Here is a 6,769-nt window from a genome sequence, read left to right as displayed (position 1 = left end):
GAGGATAGGAGAAGCTAACTTGGAAAAAGCTAAACTGAGTGTAGAAGGTGAACCAAAACTTGTTGATCAAAAAATGAAGACAAGGGGATTTGAGTTTAAAGGTATTTTTTCAGATGTGGTGAAGAAGGTTATAGATATTTTTAATGTTCTCATGGTAGGAGAATTGTTGTTGCTATGAATGAGGTTGAAGTCCAAGATAGTCAAGCTAAGCAAGGAGAGACTTTATTGGCTCAATAAGTACTGGTAGATCAAAGGAAACTAGATTCTTGTTAGAGGACTTGTCTTTTCAAGACTTGTTGTAAGTCTGGTGGTAATGTTTGTAATGTAATTGTGTATGGTGGTAGTACTAATAACCTTTTTGCTAAGGAGATGGTTCAAAAACTTGATTTCAAGAAAGTAATACATCCATATCCTTATAGGATAAGATGATTGCAAGGTGAGCATGCTTTGTAAGTGATGGAGCAATGCCTTTTTGATTTCTAGATAGGGAAATATAATGATCAAGTTTTGCATGATATTGTAGATATGAACAATTGTCATGTGTTTCTTGGTAGACCTTGGTAGTATGATTGCATGGTTGTGCATGATTGTGTCAAGAATATGTTTACTATTGTGAAAGATAGTAGGAAGCATTTCCTAATTCCTTTGCAGAATGAAGATTTTTGTAGGAGGAACTTGAGCATTGGTAGCCAAGTTTAATTAAAATATTCTAAAAGGGTTGGAGATCAGCATGGGAAAAAGACCTGTGGAAGACCAAGGATGAATGTGAAGAAGTAAAAGAAGATCAAGAGAAAGAGTGTACAAGTTGAGGACTTGGAGGATATGTATGTGAAGAACCAATTTGGGATTTATGTGTTGAATCCCTAAAGATGTTCTTCTAGCTACTGAGAACATCTTTTTGAACCTAGGGTGTCTAATGCAGGAGCATCCTAGGGTTTCTAGCAATCTTAGAGGGTGGTGTGGTTTGACCTTGGAGTTGGAGGACTCAATTAAAGAAGGAGTGTTACTCGGTCACTATTGGATATAGTTTTGGCCAAGGATCTTGGTCATTGAAGGGGTTCAGTTGTTCAAGAAGCTCAACATATACTCTGGTGCTTGACATATACTATGTGCTTGACACACACTAGGAGCCTACTAATGCTTGTGGTTTGGCTAATGAATGGGTAATTTTCCCTAACACTCACCCTAGTCTTGGTTCCTATAGGTTTTGACTTGTCAATGAGCCAACTTTCAACATTTGATTTATGTAATGTGTTGTAGTCGACTTGTGGCTCAACATATATTTAATGTAAAGGTTTTAATTTAATTTGTAATGAACTGAGCAAACTTGTGGCTTAGTTGGGTATAACTAAGGGGGTTTTGTAGAGTCTTAAGAAATAATTAGATTCATCTAGCTTGGAGAAGCAAATAAAGTATAGGAGAAAACTTTGAGAAGGGCTAGTAGCTATTTCTTGGAAAGCTAGGAGATTGCTTGGTGGGCTTGTGAGCACAAGTTGATATTTCCTTGGAGTTTTCTTCCAGAGTGTAAATCTAGACTAGTCGAGATTGGGATTGTAAATTAGATCTTGTAGAACTATTTTGTAATTGTTGTTGTATTTGGCCCTAACCTAGAAGGCCTTAAAACGAAGCATATTGCATGTAAATAGTTATATTTATGAATAAAGAGTTGCATTTGGTATCAGATTGTGTATCTCATGTTGTGTTCCCAATGTGTGGTTATTTGTAGCAATCCAGATTGCCTCCAACATAGGTACCCTCAAATTCTCATTGCATCAATTAATGTCCTAAATCAGTTTTTGTTTACAATACAAGACCATTGAATGGAAAAAAAATGTTCTCATCTTGATAATTTTTTAAAAATATGGTTATCTTTATAGTTGTATAAATTGTTCAATCCTATCTCACATAAGTTTCAAGTATCTGGAAATAATTCAATAAGTCAATATTAAATATAATTTAACTATACATCAATACTTTGGAACTTCATTTTTGCCATTTATTAAACATGACAAAATAGTAATGATTCAAAATGAAAATTTAAAAAGTATTTGATATGATTTTCAAATGGACCAAATTAGTAATAAATAAAATTGGAGAGAATAACTTTGTCCACTTTAGCTAGTAAAAAGAAGGCACAAGAAAGTAAGATCTACACTACATAAATAAAGAGATTACTTCATTTTGAAACAATAAATATAAAAATATAATTAAGAACTAGAATTGACGATTTAGTCTTTGCACACAAATTAGTTTTAAGAAGTAAGAAAATATAATAACACACACACACACACACACACACACACACACACACACACACACACACACACACACACACACACACACACACACACACACACACACACACACACACACACAAAGATAAAATCCTCAAAAGCCTAAATAAATAGGATAGTAAACTAAGATATAGCCAAGAAGAGACTCACATATGCTAGAATATGTGTGGGTGTATTGGAAGGTCAAGATATGCCTTAGGTGATTGAGTTTCAATCTTGTCTGGGTAAACGAGTACAACAAATTGACTATGAGAATGTTCTTTTTGCCCGCTTCCATTGCAAAAAGGCTAGACATAAAGTGAAGGCTTGCCCAATTGTCAAAGACAAGGAAAACACCCAAAAAGCCAAACTCAAATAAGGGAAACACAATGACAACCACAAGTTCCCAGGTGAGGCACCCAAAAAGGTGTGGAAGGAAAAGAGTTTACATGAAAAGGACTAGGGGGGAGAGGACAAGGAGCCTCCCCCTATGGAACATAATACATTGGTTGGAAATGAAAAGGTAGGAAATGTTCCTTCTATGACGATAGCACAACATAATGATGCTTTGGTGAAAGTTAATAAGGTCTTGATAGACCTTGAGACATTGCCTAATATCAATTTGGAGGACAATGGAGTAAAGGATATTATTGGTAATGAGACAACCCCTAAAATATCTTTGAAGGGCAATGAAGGAATGGATGTGGCTAGTATTACAAAGGTGGATGGGAATTAGATCTCTATAGAATCCATAGTGGTAGAGATCAATACATCCTGTGGTCATGTTTCATAGGATTGGAATACCAACAAAGGGATCTCCCCTTCAATGATTAGAAGATTATTTGAAAAGATCTCAACCACCTCTCTTGAGCACTTATCTCTCTTTTGCAATCCCTTTTTGATAGTTGCAAGGACTCTAATGAGAATCTATGGTCTCAAGTTACTCATAAGAAAAAGAAAAATAGCATCGATCACTTGTTGGTATTGCCTGCAGCAATGAGGACCAAGGAAAAAGTTGATATTGGAGGCAAATCTAGCACCCCAGGTAGGAAGAGCATGAACAAAATAAGAAAGGAAGAAGTAAGGGGAAATATTCTGGATGGAACTCAAAATACTATACAGGAATCATGCCACAAATTTAAAGTATGAAGATCATTTCTTGGAACATCCATGGACTCAATGGAATCCAAAAATAGGAAATTGTTAGGAATATGATTAGGGATCATAGAGTAGATCTTTTTTAATTTAGGAAACTAAAATGAAAAAGGAAAAAGTTGAAAAGATTTCCTTTGGTAAAGGATTAAGGAACTCGACTACTAACTCAGATGGGGCTTCTAGTGGTCTGCTAACAATATGGAAGTATTCCTTGGATGCCAATATCACCTTTGATGAAGATAATATTTTTCTCATGAACATTTATGACCCTAAGTCTTTGGATAGATGGTTTTTTCTAAATATCTATGCCCCCAATAGTAAGAACTTAGTAGAAGATTTTTTTGGAATTTTTTTTTGATTAAGTGTCTCAGATTGGGCATTGCTACAGGAGATTTTAGTACCCCCTCTTTTCTACTGAGAAGTTATGAGGTCTTCTACCTAATGTGGATAGCAAGAAAAATTTGGTTGAATTGATTAGGGATTTAGCCCTAATGGATGTGGAACTTGGGGAATGCAATTTCACCTGGTCCAATAGGATGATTGGTTGGGATTGCATTTAGGTGAGATTGGATAGATCCCTTTTAACTATAGATTGGTTGTGTCAATTCTAGTGCAAGCTCTCATCTTTGGTTTGTCTTGGTTTAGACCACTCCCCTATCTCTCTTACTATTGACAGAGTTAATAGAAAGAAGGCTTTCCCTTTTAGATTTGAGAAGATGTGGTCAGTGCACCCTAGCCTCTTTGACAAAATCAAGGGGTGGTGGGGGATAGAGGTGGATGACACATCCATGTACAAGGTTGCTAAAAAACATAGATTTATTAAGTCTAAAATTAGAAAATGGAACAAAATGGACTTTGTTAATATTTTCCAAACCAAAGAAAGGATTGTGGAAGAACTTGAGGAGGTGTAGGAAGAGATCTAGACCTGGGGTTATGATGAAATAAAGATGAAATTTGAGAAGTAAATCCTTTTTGATCTTCGTATATTGTTAGAAAAGGAGGAAATGTTTTAGAGATATCAGTCTAGGTTAGTTTGGCTTAAGGAAGGGGATAAAAACTTGAGATTCTTCCACCTTTCCACAATGAAACATAGGATAGCCAACAAAATTAGTGAGATTAAAAGGGGAGATTTCATGATCATGGAAGATAATGAGATTGTGGAGAGGCTCTTAGGTACTTTTCCTCAATCCTAAGTAAAGATCTTCACTTGGTTGAAGAGGACCAAAATGAACCATTATTGATACCATCACTTTTGTTATCAATGAGGTTCAAAATAGGGCCTTATTGGCTATTCCTAAGTTGGAAGAAATTAAAGAGGTGGTTTTTTCTCTACCAGCTGAGAAGGCCACTGGCCTTGATGTTTTTCCCACTTTTTTCTTCCAAATATATTGGGAAATTATTTGATTTAATCTGGTTTAAGTAGTTTAGGAATTCTTTGGACCTAGGAATAGGGTAAACTTTAAGAAAACTACCTCTAAAAAAAGATATAAAATATTGGCAAAACTTTCATTATTTTGAAAACACAAAATTAGTTCTATTGGCAAATCTCTCATTTTTTAATTCTAAATATGATTAATATTAGCGATTATATTTTAATCATAATTTTTTTGAATAAAATATTTATGAATCTCAACAATAATAGGAAGTTCATTAATCACCATGGAATATTAAAAATCAAAATTGAACATTTTTTTACCTCATGGAATATTACAAGGATCATTACATATACTTTAAATGAATAGTGAAACTAATTAGTGGTGATATATACTTAAAGTAACTAATAAAATGATAATTATTGGTGATTCAATTTAATTTCTCTAATAATATATAATATTTAGGTGACTCAAATCTAAGCATGTATTGGCAAATATTTGAGTTTAAAATTTTCAATAAAATAAATTAAATTATTGAGCGATTTTAAATATTCTAGAACTAAATTTTATAAAACTATGGTGATCTAGGTTGTATCAAATCTTAAATTATTAGCCAAATTACTACCCAAAAATTTCTAAAATTAGCCAATTGGTGAATATTAGCCACTAAAAAATACCTTGGCTAGGAATCTGTTGAAAGAAATCAATGCAACTTTTTTGCTCTTGATCCCTAAAGTCACTAGGGAAGATTCTTTTGGCTCTTTTAGGCCTATTAGCCTCTACAACTCTTTCTATAAGATTTTTGTGAAAGTCTTAACCAATAGAGTTATTAAATTACTACTAGAGATTATGGTGCCTCAATAATCAGGTTTTGTGCCTGGTAGGCAAATTTTGGACACTATCATTGAGGTTCATGAAGTTATTCACTCCCTTGAAGCTGGTAAATAGGAGGGCTTTTTGCTTAAACTTGATCTGTCTAAGGCCTATGACAGGGTGGATTGGGGATTTTTGGACAGGGTTCTTGAAGCTTTTGGTTTCAATTCTAGAGTGAGAATAATTATTGCACAATTAATTTCCAGGATTATTGCACAATTAATTTCCACTCCTACCTTTGCAGTCATGGTTAATGGGACCCCCTCAGACTTTTTCAAGTCTTTTAGAGGCCTTTGTCAGGGAGACCCATTATCTCCTATTCTCTTTATCATTCTAGCTAAAAGTTTGGGTAGGCTTATTAATTTTAAAAGATGTAGAGGGGAGTTGGTGGGCCTAAAACCTTCTTCAGTTTCTTTGGTTTTCACCTACTAGCAATTTATGGATGATACAATTTTGGGGGGTGAGGCCTCAGTTAGAGAGGCTAGGAGTGTCAAATGCATCCTCAATACCTACTCCAAGGCCTCTAGATAGCTCATCAACTAAGATAAGAGTTTGGTGTTCTTCTTCAAAACCCCTTTAGATAGACAAAAAAACTTGCTTGCATTTTGGGATGTAATATCGGGAGTCTTCCCTCCACTTATTTGGGCCTCCCTTTGGGGACTAAACCACCCGAATGGTTTTGGGACAATCTCATTGACAAATTTAATAAAAAGCTAGCAGGATGGAAGGGTATCACTCTTAGCCAGATTGGAAAAGTGTTGTTGATCAAGTCCACCCTACAAAAACTTACCAACTTATGCTCTTAGCCTCTTCTCTATCCCTTGCAAGGTGGCTGAGCATTTCAAAGCTATTCAGAAGAATTTTATGTGGTCAAGCACTAATGAGAATAAAAAATAACCTCTGGTGGCCTGGGATAACATTTGTAAACCAAACATAAAAGGGGGTCTAGGGATTAGAAAGATAAAATAGTTTAATTGTGCACTCCAAGTGAAACAAATTTAGAGAATCTTCAAAACCAAGGAGGAATAGAGAGATATTTTGGAGCATATATGGCAAACCTCAATCTCAAATAGTTCATCAATAGAGACCCTAACC

This window comes from Cupressus sempervirens, chromosome 5 (genome assembly GCF_028749045.1).
Source record: "Cupressus sempervirens isolate cs-2001-9-10 chromosome 5, ASM2874904v1, whole genome shotgun sequence".
Classification (NCBI taxonomy): Eukaryota; Viridiplantae; Streptophyta; class Pinopsida; order Cupressales; family Cupressaceae; genus Cupressus; species Cupressus sempervirens.
This window is presented reverse-complemented; position numbering follows the sequence as displayed.